Here is a 17378-nt window from a genome sequence, read left to right as displayed (position 1 = left end):
GATACAGACGTAGTGAAGAGAAGGGCCATATGCACCCCAATGTTCATAGCAGCAATGTCCACAATAGCTAAATCGTGGAAGGAGCCGAGATGCCCTTCAACAGATGACTGGATTAAGAAGTTGTGGTCCATATAGACAATGGAATATTACTCAGCTATCAGGAAAAACGAATTCTCAACATTTGCTGCAACATGGACGGCACTGGAGGAGATAATGCTAAGTGAAATAAGTCAAGCAGAGAAAGACAATTATCATATGATTTCTCTCATCTATGGAACATAAGAACTAGGATGATCGGTAGGGGAAGAAAGGGATAAAGAAAGGGGGGTAATCAGAAGGGGGAATGAAACATGAGAGACTGTGGACTCTGAGAAACAAATTGAGGGCTTCAGAGGGGAGGGGGGTGGGGGAATGGGATAGGCTGGTGATGGGTAGTAAGGAGGGCATGTATTGCATGGTGCACTGGGTGTTATACACAGCTAATGAATCATCGAACTTTACATCGGAAACCAGGGATGTACTGTATGGTGACTAACATAATATAATAAAAAATCATTAAAAAAAAAAGATCTGGCAATTTTCAGTATATATTTAGCTTAGTGTACACATATATGTAACAGCAGATGTATAAGAGTGTTCATATCTGCATTATACAGCAGAGCCCCACACTGAAAACAATCCAAATGTCCAAACAATAGAACGGATACATATATCGGTATTTGCATACCCTGGAATATTATATGGTCATAAAAATTCATGTTCCACCGCTATGTACAACATAGCAGAATCTCCTGAAGATAAAGTTGGTAAAAGGGATCAGATATATAAAATACCATTTATATGAAGTTCAAACTGAAAATCTCCAATAAGCTAGAGATACACCCTTAAAAATTATAAGAAAAATGAAGAGATGTGATGACCGTAAAAGTTAGGATCATTGTTATCCTTAGTGGAGAGAAAGGGAGTTATGATGTGAAGGGGTACAGAGTGGCTCTGGGCTACTGAATCCTATTTCTTGTCCTGGGTGATGGTGACACAGTGTTGACTTCATGAAAACATAATTCAGGGGTGCCTGGGTGGTGCTGTCGGTTAAGTGTCTGACGCTTGGTTTCTGCTCAGGTTGTGATCTCGGGGTTGTGAGATTGAGCCCCATGTTAGCTTCTGTGCTCAGCACAGGCTGCTTCAGACCTTCTCTTCCTCTCCCTCTGCCCCTTCCCTCTTCAAATAAATAAAGTCTTTAAAAAAAACTAACAATTCATTAGGTCACGTATTTGTGGTTTGTATACTGTCATGGAAATGTACTATATTTAATAGTGAGGGTATATAAAAGAGGAATGCAGTTTACATCCTCTTTTATGTGTTACACGGTAACTAAGTCATGTAAGCAACCAAAATAAAAATTCCATGAAATAATACCTTTACTATGTGATATACTCTGATATATCTGATTCTCTTCTATTCTCTTCCATCTCACTCCATTTCAAAAAATAATGCTGGCCATAAACCACACTAAACTGATTTAGTGATTTACAGTTTGAGAAACATTCTTCTTGGGGAGCCTGGGTGGCTCAGTTGGTTAAGCGTCTGCCTTTGGCTTAGGTCAGGATCCTAGGATCCTGGGATCGAGTCCTGCATCGGGCTCTCTGTTCAGCGGGGAGTCTGCTTCTCCTTCTCCCTCTCCTCCCCGCACCCCCGCTTGTTATCTCTGTGTCAAATAAATAAATAATCTTGAAAAAAAAAAGAATAACATTCGTCTAGGCTTTAAAAAACTCTTGGGATTTTTGGTGTAGCAATTGGGAATTTCACGTTGGTATCAGAGATGACCTATCTCTCTCTAGCAGGGTTGCTCACTGTCAGCACCATTGGCATTTTGGGCCGGATCAGGCTTTGTTGTGGGTCACTGTCTTGTACTTGGAGGACACTTGGCACCATCCCCGGTCTCTACCTACCAGATGCCAGTAGGACCCACACATTTCCAGTTGTGACACCCTCGAAGGCATGATTACCTCAGTTGAGAACCACTACTCTGGAAGCTCTTTAGCTTTTTAAACTTGGCTGTGTCTTTTTTTTAAAGATTGTATTTATTCATGAGAGACAGAGAGAGAGAGGCATAGGGAGAGGGAGAAGCAGACTCCCCATGGAGCAGGGAGCCCGACATGGGACTCGATCCCAAGACCCTGGGATCATGACCTGAGCCGAAGGCAGACACTTAACGACTGAGCCACCCAGACTCCCTAAACTTGGTTATGTCTTCATGAAGAATCCTTGTTAGCATTTCTCGAACATTAGTGCACATTAGCGTCACCCAGATATTCTGTCTGTGAAGTGGGCTGGGAATCTGCCTTTTTGACAAAGATGCCACACGATCCTGATTCAGGGGTTTCTAAAGATCATACTTCGAGAAACTTTGCCCTAAGATGACTGTAGGTTTGAATGAAAATTCCCTTGAAGCTATTAGAATGCTCTGGGGAGATTAGTTTTCAAGGGACAGGTCAATGATTGGAAGATAGTAAGTATCTGCGGGTAAGAAGTCATGCCAACCATCCCAGATCTCTTTCTGGGGCAAATCTAGGGCAAACATGAGTGAAATCACAGGACCAGAGGCTGTTCTTTGTGTCACTGTTCTGTGATGTGTTTGGAGCTCCCCAGGGTGGGGCCATGGAACTGGAGAAACTGAGTCTGACCTTTCCGAGTCCATGATTTTCCCGGAGCTCACACGGAGGAAGGAAACAGAATTCCCCAGTAAAGACACGGCCGTGGCAGTGCCAATTACTTCGTGCCTGATAGAGAAGCTGAAATGCCTCCCCATACTTCTGATTTTTTTTTTCATCCCAGTTAATTGTTCTTCCTAAATTGAATGATCTATTTTTGGAACTAAAAGAGATGAAGTGTAGAGAGAAAGGAACTGACAAGCCCAAGGCAGCGAAGGGAGGTAGTCAGAGGAAACGCGGGGAACGAGAGGGGGACCCTGTCTGCATCCGTCTTCCCCACCGCAAGCACATCAGATGAAGAGGAAGGCCAGTCTCTTCCTGGGAGCAGGTGGCCGAGACATGAGGGGCTGGAAGTTTTGCTTCAAAAATGAGGAACACATGAAATGGGAAAATGGAGCATTCTGGGAGGGGTTGTGACCTGGAGGCCTAGGCCTTACAAAGCCATTGGCTTTTGCCTTAAAGCTGAACAGTGGGTGGGCACGTTGTTCTCACTGAATCAGAAGATGAGAAAACCTGCTCCTTAACCAGATTTCTTACTAGAAATTTCCTTGAAAAGCACTGCGGCCTTAGTCCGGAAAACGTGGAACTGTGTTGTGGATGGGATTCCGAGACCAACAGGTCTTCTGGTGCATTCCATCCACAGGCACGTCTGATGAGGTGTCTAGGTTCACAGGTGTGTGCAGTTCTCACGCATGCGGACCTGGAAGTGACGGCCACCTTTGCCAACCCTGTAGCTATTATCAAAAACGCATTTGAAAAGAAAGTCAGCAAGTATTGTACCTAACTAATGGTGTGGAGTTCGGCATCTTACATGGTGCTGCTTCTGTAAATATGTTTTTGTTAACTCCAGTGAGTTCTTCGGATCCTCCTTCAGACGCAACATCAGGCTCAGAGCTTTGGAGCATGCCTCCTCTAGCCATTTCTGCTGCTTCTCCTCCCCTGGCATTTCAGTTACAGTTACAGCTTTAAAAGACTCTATTTTATGCTTTTAAATGTTTAGCGAAACTACAAAGCCGAACACATATCATTTTCTTCAAAACACATAAACATTTTGGCAAAAGGGACAACTCCAGAGACAGCCAGACCGACTTAAAAATGCATGAGAAAAACAGAGACCTTTCCGACTCCCGTAAGATCATGCCACTTTTTCACCCCTCAGTGGATATTTTAAGAATACGTGTAGTTCACTCCTGAAATGATTCAAGTCAGGGAAAGAAGGGGCTGCCAACCACTGGCTACACTTGCCTTGTCCTGCCATGAGGTGTCAGGAGAGGAGCTCCTTGGCTGCCCGTGGCATCAGTTTTTCCCCTTCTCCTGCCATTTCCGTCCAAGCATCCAGTGGGTAGCACAGCCATATTTTTCTGTGTGTCTGAGCATTGGATTTCCACCCACTTTAACAGGAGACTCGAACATCCGGGGGATGGAGAATGGAGCACGGGGAGAGACAGGAACGATCGGGGGAATGATAGCCTTCAACCAAACAGGCTATGCCAGGTTATAATGCAAAAGTTGTCGGGTTGAAAGATCCTTGCTTTCCTCCTCATGTTTTAAATGTACAGGCTGATCAGATAAGCCTCTATTTGATTCTAGAATAGCTTCTAACAGAGATGAGGTCCCATAGTGCAGGGACCAAAAATCTGGGCTCTGCAACTGGCATGCCTGGGTTTAGATTTTGGCTTCATCTGGAATGGTGCAAACTTGGGAAACTGAGTGACCTTGAGTCAATGACAACCTCTTTATGCATATTTACTCATCTGTAAAATCAGAATAATAGTAGTATGTGTCACTAGGCTATTGTGAGGATGAAATGTGTGGTTGGATGTAAAAATAGTTAGAAGGGTTTTTGTCTACTAGGAAAAATAGAAGTTATGATGGTTGGTGTTATCAGTATTAGTATTATTTCGTTTGCACATTCAAAAATCACTGACAGTGATGGGGTAGATTGGATTCGAGCAAACTCTGGAGAGAAATACCAGCAGTCAGGGAGGGGTGCTGCCCCGATCCACAGGGATTGAGATAACTCACACTCTGAGTAACCCTGTCAAATCCTTCCAGAACCTCTCTGTATTTTGTATTTCCAGAATGATCCTGGGGAGTGTTATAAAGGTACTCACCTGGATTTAAAGGTGGACTATTTTTCTAGAATTGCCCTGTGACATTCTATTTTGAGTTTTTTTCTTTCTGAGGCGTCTTACAGGAGTAAGAAATGGAAATATTTCTGGTTATTTGAATGTGGTTCTGGTGTGGCTCCTTATTCTCTCCTGTTACCATGTTTTTGGCCAGGAGTTCAGTGTTATTTTTGGCACTTCCATTGTCAAATCTACCATTAATAGAATGATCCATTTAATCCTGTTCTTCTGGGTCTACAGGTGGTTATGGTGGCTCTATGTCTGCTGTTCTTATACCATTTCTATTTTAGGGGGAGGGAACGTTTACACTGACACTATCTCTGCCGCCTAGCCTCAGCTCTAAAATTTGGCCCAGGGAACTTGATGGAGTATTCTCTACAAGTGAGCAGATGAGTAAAAACGTGGCCTTCTTTCACTGAAAATGTATTTATTTATTGAATATTTACCAAGCCTCTATTAAAATGTGTAAGTTACTGTGTTTGCCATTGAGAATAGAATATTGAACAAGATGGACCCACTACCTGCCCTCCTGGGTGTATTTTGTTGTGAAGAGTACAGGGGAGATAGGAATTGCTCTGTGAGTATGTAATGAAGACGTGAGAGTGAATCCGAGTGGTCAAAGACGTTTTCTTGGAGAAGTAACATCAAGCTGAGATTTGAAGGATGAATAGGAGTTTATAAGATGCGGGGGGGGGGGGGCGGGAGAAGAAAGAGGCAGAAGGAATAGCGTGTGTGGCCCTGAGCATGGCAGGAACACAGAGCAAGTAATGACGTGAAAGAAGGCGTGTGTAGAGAGAAGGGGAGTTGGATGGGAGACGGGGAGGAAGGCAGGGACAAGCCAGGAAAGACCTCGGGGCATGGTGAGTGGTTTGATCTTTATCCGAAAACAATGGGAAATCACGAAAGAGAGATTGTGTTCTTAAACATACCGGCTACCTCATGGAGCAGAAAGAGTTTGGACTTTGGGAAAACATTGAGTAGACCACTAGTTTGAGGGAATTTCAAACAGTGGCCGTGGCAAGGTAGACGTGTACAGAAATGGACAGAATTGAGGGACACTTAGGAGGTGAAACTGAGTAGGTATTGGTGCTGAGATTACAGAAGAGGAGATTGCATGCTTAACTATGAGCTGGACTTCTGGTGGCCACAGCCACAAAATGGGGTTCACTGCAAGAGAACCCAGTTGGGTGAAGCAGGGACAGTGCAGGCTTAGTTCTGAACTATTAAATTTATGAAGTCCCAATAGTGGTGTTTTGTAAATAATTAGCAACTGGCTCTCCAAAAAGAAGAAGAAAAATCCCCTGGATTTGTAGCATTTGCCAATTGCCATAGTGTAAAAACTCTCATCATGGTGGATTTCAGCCTAGCCATAGGATGACCCTGAACATGGAGTTGTGAAGAGATGCTGATGGTGGGCTCTCATGAGCCAGTGGAGCCCGGCTCCAGCACACCATTGACTGAGAGATGTCTAGAGGGAAATGTCAAGAGTGTAATTGTTGGGTTTACAGGAGTGCTCCAGGCTCGAGTCTGGAACCATCAGCGTATATATGAGTGCTCTATGGATAAGTCTGCCGTGAGAGGAAGTAACTGAGCACTGAAACTTGAGAACCCCAAATCTTGGTGTTCATTCGAGGGGAGCCAGAGGGGAAGAGTAATTCCCAGAGGGTGTTCTGTCCGTTGAGCCATGAAAAGTAAGACTTTTGAGAAAGATGGTTCGGTCAACAGTTACATGCTCCTGATGGGCCACATAAGGTGAGGGCTGAAAATATTCTACTGGGTTTAGTGACAAAAATCATTAGTGACTTTAATGAGAGCACTTTCCATGGAGTGCTCAGGATCGAAGTCACACAGGAATGGTGTGAAAGCAAATTTGAGACCATCATATTGAATCCATTATATCGAAAAGTATATTTGTTTGGGGTGGCCCCCTAGATTGCAAGAACGTACAGACTGGAGGTCCTTGGATGGCCCTTATGGCCAGAAGGCATGATGACCAAGCAATAGTAGAGACAGTATAAAGCAGGTTCACAACGCAGATAAGGGATTGAACCATGTGAAAAGAGAGAGAGAGAGAGAGGGAGGGAGGGAGAGAGAGGGAGAGAGAACGAGAGAACATGTGTGCCTTTGTGTCATTTTCCTGTACCAGCTCTTTTTGTGGCCTGGCTACTTTTCCTTGCCTTGAGTAATGGGACACGCCTTAATGAAAGGACATTCCTCTTCCTTAAGCTTGCTTCGATCACTGCTGTTTCTTGAAATTAAACAATCCTTGACAGGTGATATCAAGGATCAGGCCCGGATGGATCCTTCTGAGCTGATGGGTCTCAGGGGTTGTAGCTAGAAGGACAACACAAGATGAGGTAAAGTGGACCCACAGGTTGGGGAAAATTTGGAATCCAAGGATCAGGCCAAAAAGGGATCTAAGAATTTAGCAGACACGGTCAGTGGCAGAGATGCAACTTCTGGGTAAACAAGCCCTCGAGCTGGAAATGTTTTTGTGCCAGGACAAGCTTCTTTGCCTACCTTATCCTCAGCTCTGCTTGGGGGCCTTCAATGAGGAGAATTAAAATGAAAACAACCCCCCCGTCTGCAGGTCTCCGTTATGCTACTCTTTGCTTCCTGTCCTGTCTTTGCGACTGTTCTTCCTCTGAGTCTGCATTCTTCTCCGGCTCTGAAATGCAGCCCATGTCAAGAGCATGCTGTCGGCTCCTTTTCTTTTCCTTCTCTTCCTTCTGTTATACTCTCATATGTTTCCATGGCTCCCACATGGGCCTTTTATGTCTTCAGTCTGAACCTCCATCCCAAACATGGTACCTACTTTATAATGACTTGTTGGCTGTCTCTATTTGGATGTCGCAGGGGCCCTTCAAAATCAGTAAGACACAAGGTGGTAAGAATGCATACTTCTTGGAGCCAGAGTGTCTGGGTATGTACCAGCTTTACGATTTGGGGAACGTTATTTAACCTCTGTAAGTCTCCATCCTCACGTCTGTGAATGGGGATGATAACAGGACGTGTATCAGGGTGCTTCCAGAAAGGAGCCTAAGGCGGCAGAGTTGCTGCATGGCTGGGTTTGTTGTGAGCATGCGCTAAGTGAAATCGTTTCTCGTCATGGCTCTTACTATCTTCACCTTTATTTTGTTATTCAGTGTGCTCTCCCTCAGCCTGGTTATTTCTCTCGAGAACTTTTCCAGCCTTTGATAAGTGTATATGAACATTTTGGGATTCTAGTCTAACTCTGTCACCAATGGCTGTGTGACCTTGAGTGGATTACCTCAACTCTCTGGGACTTAAATGTCACCTTTGTGATACTAGATTGTACCAGGTGGATGCTGAGTGAGGGCTTTCTTAGGCCCCAAACATTTGATTTGATCTTTCTCAAATTGTAAAATTCTTGGTCATCTTTGATACTTTCCTCTCTCTCTCACCTCCTGAACCCAGTTAGATTCCAATTCTTGGCAATTTTGCCTCCACAGCCTCTCTCTACCTGCCCTCTCTCCACCCCTGCCTCCAGCTCTCCATCCCTGCACTCTGACACTTCACTATGAGCTCCTGTGACTGCTTGTTGGACTATTACAGTGGCTGCCACCAGGTCTGGGACCATTAAAGTGGCTCCCTAGCCAGCCTTCCTGCTCCCTTGTCATTTCTTCTTTTAGTGCATTTTATACATTGCCCATTAAACTCTCCACATCTGTACTTAATTTTTATTCTCATGCTATGTCCTTCTTTTAAGGCTAATTCAAATAATAGTCTGTTCTTTAATATCAGCTTTTGATCATCTACTCTCGTGAAACTTATTATTCATGCTAATAAACACCGTCATCACACCATTTCTCTTAAATGCTAAGCTTATAAAAAATGCTCGTTCCTTTTTTTTTTTTTTTTTTTAAAGCAGGCTCCACGCCCAGTCTGGGGCCCAACATGGGGCCCAAACTCATGACTCCGAGATCAAGACCCAAGCTGAGATCAAGAGTCAGATGCTTAACCGACTGAGCCACCTAGGCACCCCAAAAATCCTGGTCCTTTTATCAGGGTTGTTGATGTACATAGAATTTAAACTGCTTGTAGGTCTTTTTTAAAAATTTTTTATTTTTAGAAAGACCATTTTCCATACACAATAGAGTTGAACAGACCTGGTAGTCAATTCTTTTGTGAAGGCAGCTAGCTAAAATTTGTCATTTGGGGATCTGGTGTTTTTTTCAATACGTAGACACAGCCATTGTCTTCTTATTGCTTTATTCGCCTCGTGAGTTTTGGATGCATTTCACAGGCATATCTGTTGTATTTTCCCATAAGGTCAATGCATCCGTAATCAATAAATTAAGGAACAATTATCAACGTGTTATCTTTGAATAATCTGCTGACTCTGTGTTATGATGTCACTTAAATATCTGAGTTGTAGTTCTGGAGACTACTTACTTGTTTTCTCTTTGACCAAGAGATTGGTCTCCTAAAAATAATTTAAGTGGAGTCAAAATCCAATTAACTTAGCAATTCCATGAACCGTAACATCATTTTAGCAAATGATTCGAGTTAGAGTATTAGAAAACCCAAGTCATTGCTTGCTGTCTTCAACAGTAGAGAGAGAGGGATGAAACAAAGAGGAGGGAGGGGGAAAGTGGTTCTAAGCATCTATTCTTCCAGTTATTAGACAGAGTATTGGATAAGACAGCTGGAGACTGATATAGTCTTTAAGATGTCATATGATTTCTGTACATCTGTTTCTGTCTCTAAAAGGGGAGAACAGTAATAGATAACATGCCCATGTGACTTTGGTGAGCTTTAAAGACACCTCATTCTGTAAAGTGAGAACAATGTTGACTTTTTATTATGTTGTGTCTAATATCAGGATTTATTTTAGGATAAAATCTATTTTTCTATCATCATATGTACTTGCATAATTGCATCAGCCGTACCTTGGACCAGTAAGCCATTTAGAAATGCATCTTGAAACATTTGAATCCAGATCCTTATTTATATATTTGTATGTATGTGTGTATGTGTGTGTACATAAATATAAGTATATGTATGATGTCATTCACATTTATATTCATATATATATATAGAGAGAGAGAGAGAGAGAGAGAGAGAGAGGCAGTGCTCATTGGCAGGACTTTCTTTCTTTTTTTTTTTTCCAACCTGCCAAAAAGCCTGTCCAGGAATAAAAAAACTTTTTAATTGTGTGATCCTTGGTCTTGTATTATTTGTTTTTCACAACTAGAATGCGTTTAGAGGGCTATCTTACTTTTTTTAGCAACTAAATTTTTAGTTCTTTTTTTCTTGTGAAAATCAAAACTCAATAAACCTCTTTCATACTTTCTTACGATATAGTGGCAGAATTTTGGCATAATATAGTGACATTTAGGTATTTAAGAAGAAATTCTAAAGTTATTTATTGAGTTAAGTAAATATTAAGAACAAGTATTTAATTTTGTAGTAAATTATGCAATGAGAGGGAACTAATATCTGGGAATAAGATAGAGGTTTCTCAATGTGAAAGATGCACTCTTGCATACTTTTCTCTAAAACGTACGTAAGTCATGTGAACCATACTTTCTTTACCACTCATAAAACCTGAGATCCTATGGAAAAACAAATTGTCTCTACATGTATGGTAATGTTAAATTTGTGTATCATAACTGGATGATGAGTTATTTTGAATTAATACATTTTGATAGTTGAATGTTATCCATTTCGGTACTGAAACTTGAAAATTTAGCCATTTTGTCAGAAATCTTTTGGACAAGTTACTGAGGAAGCCTGACTTTTTAATTAAACAGAACTTACAGAACACAGTAGAACCTTTGTGACATCAGGAAAGTCACATTTAATACGCCATATGGGGGCGCTGAGGTGGCTCAGTCAGTAAAGCACCTGACTCTTGATTTCAGCTCAGGTCATGATCTCGGGTCGTGGGATTGAGCCCCGCTTTGGGCTCCGTGCTCAGTGGGGAGTCTGCTGGAGTTTCTCTCTCTTCCTCTGCTCCTCCCTCTACTCACGCTCTCTCTCTCAAATACATGAATAAATCTTTTAAAAAATATAATACCCATATGTGATTGGGATGTGAGAAATCTCATTCTCAGTATGGGCTTCTGCCGCAGATCTTTGCTGAGAGTGGAAGGTGAGGGAAGAGGAACAGGGAATGGATGGCAGCAGAAAGAACTGCACAAGCTTTCTCTACCATGTTCTGTTTTAGAGAGAAGTCTTTACTTATTTATTTATGTATTTAAAATTATTTATTAAATTATTTAATTGTTACATTAAATTGGTTGTTAAAATTATTTATTAGAAATGATTTATTTTGAGTACCCATTGTAAAAAAAAATGACATGTGGCAGGATGCCAAGTTATTATTGGACACAAGGGGCGGGGAGTTAGCAGCGCCCAGAATAAGATGGTAGGTACAAACAGGACGGTCGCTGGGGACTCCGACGTGTTCTATTTCAGGATGTTGCCTCCTATGAAGAATGTGTGACTTAATGAATAATTTCTGCGCAGAATTATATTAAGGGACTTTCTGGGTAACAGAAACTACAAAGGCTCACTTGCTAAGAATGACACGATCGTGGTCGTGCCTCTCATTGGAGGGCTACGGCGCATCTTTAAAAGGCTCAGATGAACTCGTGTTTATGGAGCGTGTGTACATGCCACGCTCCTTGCTTTTCTTATCTCATTGAATTCTCAAGACCATCCTGTAAACTAGGTATGATGTCTCACTCTCTTTGCTGGTCCCTGCCCCAGCCCTACCGGGGCCGCTGGCTCTGGATTAATGCCACCTGACCTCTCGGCTGCAGCCCCAGATTCCCTGTAGCTTGATTTCTTACAGGCACCTTGGTCCACCTTGCCAAGCTCTGAGTTCCCGCGTGGTCTCTATGGCGACCAGTCCTGTCGCCAGTACTCACACTGGAGAACAGCTCCTTCCCACTAAAACCAGATCTCACTTCCTCTCGGCATTGCTTGACTCCGTTCAAATACATCCCATGAGGTATGAACAGCCACTTCCGCACACTTCAGTCTGAACATATTTTACATGTTGTATGTATAGTATCTATTATAGGCATGTATATTAATAAATTTATTACATAGTAAATTTGTATTATTTAAATATGTAAATTATGTAATAGAATTTATATGTAAATTACATACTTTATATATAATTTTGTATATAGATTGTAGGCATTTCTAAAGATATATCTAAAGGCAAATCCATTATTTTGGCTAGCCTCTCTCCACTCTACTCCCCTCAATTAACTATAAAAATGAGTTCTCCCTTTGGGATTCCTCAATCTCTGATGGCATCACTATCTATCCAGTCATCCAAGCTACCATTCTAGCATTTTCTTTGACTACCTTCTTTTCTTCATGGCTCTACTATGTCACTAGAAGCTATACATTTTATCTCTAAAATGTCTCAGATCAGGGCTATTCAAAATACACATGTATTTATGCCATTTCCTTGATTAAAAATCTTCCTCATTGAGTATAGACTAGAATAAGGTAAGATACATTTTCACAATCCACCTGTAACATTTTTCCCTTACGGTCCATGGCTGTGTGCTACAAACTCTGTGCTCTGACCATGGGTCTTAATAATCACGCCTTGTTCCGTAGAGCCTCTGTGCCTTTGGACACACTGTTCCCCTTGCCAAGATCATGCAGTTAAATACTACCCATCTTCTAGGCTCAAATGTCACTTCTCCGTGAAACTTCCCTGGGCCCTGCTTTCTCTAAGACAAACTGAATTTCTGCCTCCTCTGTTTCCCTGGTAGGTGTGTTCACACCACTATTATATTGATGATGCTTCAAAGTAATTACATTTTTATGTGTCTTACCTATAGACTGGGAGCTCCTTGAAGCCAGGCACCATGTTTTATTGACTTAGTGTCACCTGATTCAGTTCCTTGTTTAACGCAGAAATAAACAGCGAAAGTAACTCAGAGGAGTAGTTTTATCCTATCACATAGGACAGGGCAGAAGTGGTGAGGATAATGTGGATACATGTTAAACTCACTCCTGAGGCAGAAAACATTGAAACTCTGTTGCAAAGCACAGACACGATCTTTTCATTCACACCCAACAAATAGACACTTTAGGAGATAATCAGTCTTATTTTTCCCTCGTAAGGATTAAATTCTTTTTACTTTGTTAAAAGATGAGACACGGGGTTCATTTACTCAAGTAGTTGTCCACCTGCAGCGAAAATCGAGTGTCATTTCCCCTTTAAGGTCAAACGAACAACTTGAGAGAAACTTACATGATATAAAGCACCTGGCACGGTGTGGGGCACCGAGTGGGTGTTGAACGATGACGAGTATGCAGAAGAAAGCAGGAGGGGGAAGAAACAAGTAGTCAGAAAGCCAGAATAGTAGATGCTGCTGCCAAAGGAAGATCCATCAGATCAACTGAAGATCCAACGATTCTGAAATGTCATGTTATTTCAATAGGAAAAATAGGGGTTAGTTTCGAAATAACTTGCCAGGACTTCTCTTCCGTAAAGTGAAGTCTGTCTGTAAACGTGTGTATGTCATTGTTTCCAAGCTTTATTGTTTTCACAGAAATGCCAAATGTTGAAAGTGGCTCTCAGTTGACTCTGGTCCAGGGGCTTTTGTGGACTATGCTGGCTCGGGGGCGGCAGGCGGGGTGATGGTGGAGCTGACTGGGAAGCAACATTGTGACCTCTGTTGTGCACCGGACAGTTTCCACTTCTCCCGATTTTACAGAGGAGGTTTCTGTGTCCGAGTTCGTTCGAAGAGAATTTCCTAGCTTTAAAATCCTTGATCACCTGCTGATGTCTAATCCTTTTATTTTTATGGATGAAGACAATGAAACCCAGAACATTCAAGTGACTTCTTTGAAGCCAAACAACTATTCGTATGTTAACAACTGTTAGCCAGACTTGTTTGCTTTTTATTTTTGTGAGCGCTGTTAGTGTTAGTTAGTTAGTTAGTTAGTTAGTCTGGTCCAAGATGTGGGGAGTGATAGCCATGAGAGGAACATGCAGAGACGAGGAACACAGGTTAAGGACTAAGTTAGGAACCTTGTGACAAGCAGTTTGCTTTTCTGCAAAACGGGAAGACAAGTGAGAAGCTTTCTCTCCACTTCTTCCCTCCTTCTAGAATGCTGCTCTTGAATCTATGAATGGCCGCCACGGCTCACAAGGGCTCAAACAGAACTAACTGCTTTATTATATAGATATATGTTATACATATAGTATATATTACAAATATGTGTATTATATGCAGACAGACATGCATGTGCGTATATGTATATATAATGTATAACATTTTGAAAATAAGACTGATGTAAATTTTGGATGTCTATAAAATATGTTTATAGAATTTGGAGAAAATTCTTTGCAGAGAAGATTCAAAATCTCATCAAACATTGGCCTTAAAATGGATTGGATTTGCCCAAGCAAGAGACCTTTCTCCTCTCTGATTTCATTACTCTATGGTTGCTGGAGGACAGGGTATGGCTACTAGCTAGCACAGTCCCTGGACTGAGCGGACAGGGGAGTGGCCAGAAGACCGTTAAGTCACTTGATCACAAAAGAAAATCAGGAATTTAGTTTTAGGTGGTAGAGTGATGCATGTAAAAGGTGGGGAAAGACCACTGTGAGAATCAGTGTCCCAGGGAGGTGGGGGGGAAGAGAGAAGATACGGTTTAGAGTCGCGATAGGAGGTTCTCGGACATCCCCTGAAAGTTCAGGGGAGAGGATTCCACCGGACATTAAGAAACCAAAGAAAGAGGCATAAAAGGTCTCTATCTCAAGTTCAAAATGAATTAGAAAATGAAAGTGTAGGATTCAGGCAAATGCGAGAACATTGGAAGAAAAGAGCGAAGGCTGAATTCTCCAGTGGGAAATAGAAGGTGAACAACAGAACAAGTCTAAGGAAACACAATTTGGACAGAATCAAACTTCCCAAAAATGTTAAGATGGAAAGACAATGCCGAATGAGATGATATTGAAACATAAGAGTAGAAAAGCCAGTGATGTGTCCATTGAAAATTAACACAAAGGAATATAAGCCAAAGAAGATATATCCAAAGACATTCTAGGCAGTTTACCAGGTAATGGCAGAGGGGTAAATAATGTGGTCATTAATATTGCAAAATTCAGCTCCTCCCTTGTTTTGGGGGGAATTAGGGCGAGTTCATGCAGAATAAAGCAATTACCACACATGAGCTCGAGTTAAGGTTTCCTGCCTCCCGATGGCATGCATGGCTTTGTGCCATGAAATCAGAGGAGACAAGACTCAGGCGTGTCATTGGAATTCCAGCAAGTTGCAAACTATATATTCCGCGCAGAACCATGCTTTTTCAACTTCAGGAATAAGCACAGGAAGGCTTATCTTAAGCATAGGGGGGATTCTCACATTAAAAAGATCAAATTGGAAACAACTACCACAGATGAAAAATGTCTAATTTGTGTGTGTTTGTGGGCACCTGAGTGCTATCATGAAATGAGAACGGAGTGGAGCATGGAAAGTAATTTAACCATTTAAAGATACAATTGTTTCATTAATATTTACTTTTACCTGTTTAAATATTCATGACGCCTTGCCTTCCCTCCTTGTCTAACAGTGTTGCATTCACGGCCATCTGCACCAGCTCAGCATAAGAAGGTCTCAATTAGCCATTCAGGCTGGCAGAAGACTCTCCGCCAAGGGGCCCTCAGCCTGCAGCGGGCTGAAAACAGATGATGAGTTTGTCTGTGGGCATAAGCAAGAGTGAAACAGACTCTCCCCGGGCCGGGTTTATAGTAGAGCAGAGGTTACAGCACAACAGTCCCCTCCAGAACACAGAGGGGAGGATTTCAGGAATATCTAAACGAATCTGGGCCAGTGAAAAATCTCTGCCCAGGGTACTCGATGTTTCATGGGGCGCAGGAGTCAGGGTGTGATTGACCCTAGCATCATGCTTCTATCAGCCACCATGAGATGACCTCGTTTCTAATCCGTAACAATCTGTAAAGTAGGACTGGAAGGGTCTGCCTCTGAAGGAGGTGCTGGGAAGGCACTTAGACACGTCAGCTAGTTGCTGAGGTCTCAGGCTCTCTTACACAGAACACAGTGGCCACCCAGGCTCACCTTAGTTGTCCGTCCCATGTTCATCTCTCCACTAAACTGAGCGCTTCTGGGAGAATTCGACTATGTTGTGTGGGTGTGGTATTTCAAGAGTCTAGCTAGCATATTAGTCAATAGGCATAGCACCTCTTTTTTCCAAGTTAGCCTTTGGGAAGACAGGGTTGATACTAGAACATGGTATTAAAAGTAGCTGGATGGTTCTGTCTGTTGTTCGAGTCTACAGCCATTGTGGAGGTGCTCACGGGCAATGCAGGAGTGGCACTGCTGCCCATTATTAAAACCAAACGCTAGCTTCTTTTCAATTTCTGCTGGACTGCCCTAAAATAGACATGGAGAGTGCCAGGCTGAATAACGGCTCCCCACGCATGCCCACGCCCTCATCCCTAGAACCCGCTGTGGATACATTACCTTATGTGGCCAAAGGGACGTTGAGGGCCTGGTCAAGGTGAAGGGCCATGATGAAATGAGATTATCTGGATTATTTTGGTCAGCCCACTCTAATCACACGTGTCCTGAAAAATGGAAGGGGAAGGCAAAAAAGTGGATGCGAGAGATGCCACACGGGAAGGATCCGGCCTCCAACTGCTGCTGTTGAAGATGGAGAAGGAGGCCACGAGGCCAGGAGTGTGAGCGGCCTCTCCAAACCAGGACCTCAGTCCGACACCCACAAGGAACTCCATTCGGTCACCCACCCCAGTGAGGAGTCTCCCCTAGAGGCTCTGGAAAGAACCAAGACTGCTGACACTTTCATTTGTGCCCCGTGAGACCCTACTGGACCTCGACCTATCGAGCTGTGAGATAATAAATGTGTGTTGTTTTACCCCGCTCCATTTGCGGTGAGTTTCTAGGGCGGCAGTAGGGGACGAGCACAGCATCTCTGAGGTGCAGACCGCACCCCTCCTTAGCTTTCCGACCCTCCAAGGATTTGCAGCAAGTTTGGGGCTGTGCCGAGCCGTTCCCCAGCGCTCAGGATGAATCCCGACTACCCACAAACCGTCCTTTTCTTTCCCCAGAAAAGGGGCGCCGAGTTTTCATTTTTTATCACCATCTGTCTGGAAGCGCTTTGGGCTCCCATTTGGGGTACGTAGGGGAGCAAGATACAAAGCCCGAGTTTTAATTTGTATTCTTTGGCTTGTTCCCGCCAGCGTCTCGGAGCTGTGTCATGTACAAAGTGAAATCACCGAGCCGCTGTGTCTTTAAAAGCCGGGCAAGTGCACAGAGCCGGGCGGCAGTCAATACCAATTTCCACACGTGGATCAATAGCCCGGGATGGCTCTGTAGCGGCCGCGGCTCCACTCGCGCGCCGGGCGGAGGGAGGGCGGCCGGAGGAGGGGAATTGCTTTTAATGATTCCCTGGCTCTCTGCGTCGTCCCACTCCCCCTCTTTTCTTTAAAGGAAATACATACATAAAATTAGAAACCAAATTTACGAACCTGTCAGGCGACCTCCAGGCC

General features: G+C 43.1%; 1 long non-coding RNA gene across 1 annotated transcript in view; it reads left to right on the top strand.

Annotated features, from left to right (window-relative positions):
- Positions 1-16760, top strand: part of LOC148110622 (uncharacterized) — a 42792-nt gene extending 26032 nt beyond the window's left edge. The window contains exon 3 of the long non-coding RNA XR_015721796.1: positions 15422-16760. This is a non-coding gene — a long non-coding RNA (uncharacterized LOC148110622). The remainder of the gene's footprint in view (positions 1-15421) is intronic.
- Positions 16761-17378: the final 618 nt, after the last annotated feature.

The sequence above is a fragment of the Ursus americanus genome, chromosome 2 (genome assembly GCF_024610735.1).
Source record: "Ursus americanus isolate L20-20 chromosome 2, mUrsAme1.1.p, whole genome shotgun sequence".
Classification (NCBI taxonomy): Eukaryota; Metazoa; Chordata; class Mammalia; order Carnivora; family Ursidae; genus Ursus; species Ursus americanus.
The sequence above is the reverse complement of the archived record's forward strand: the minus strand, read 5'-3'. Positions and strand labels throughout refer to the sequence as shown.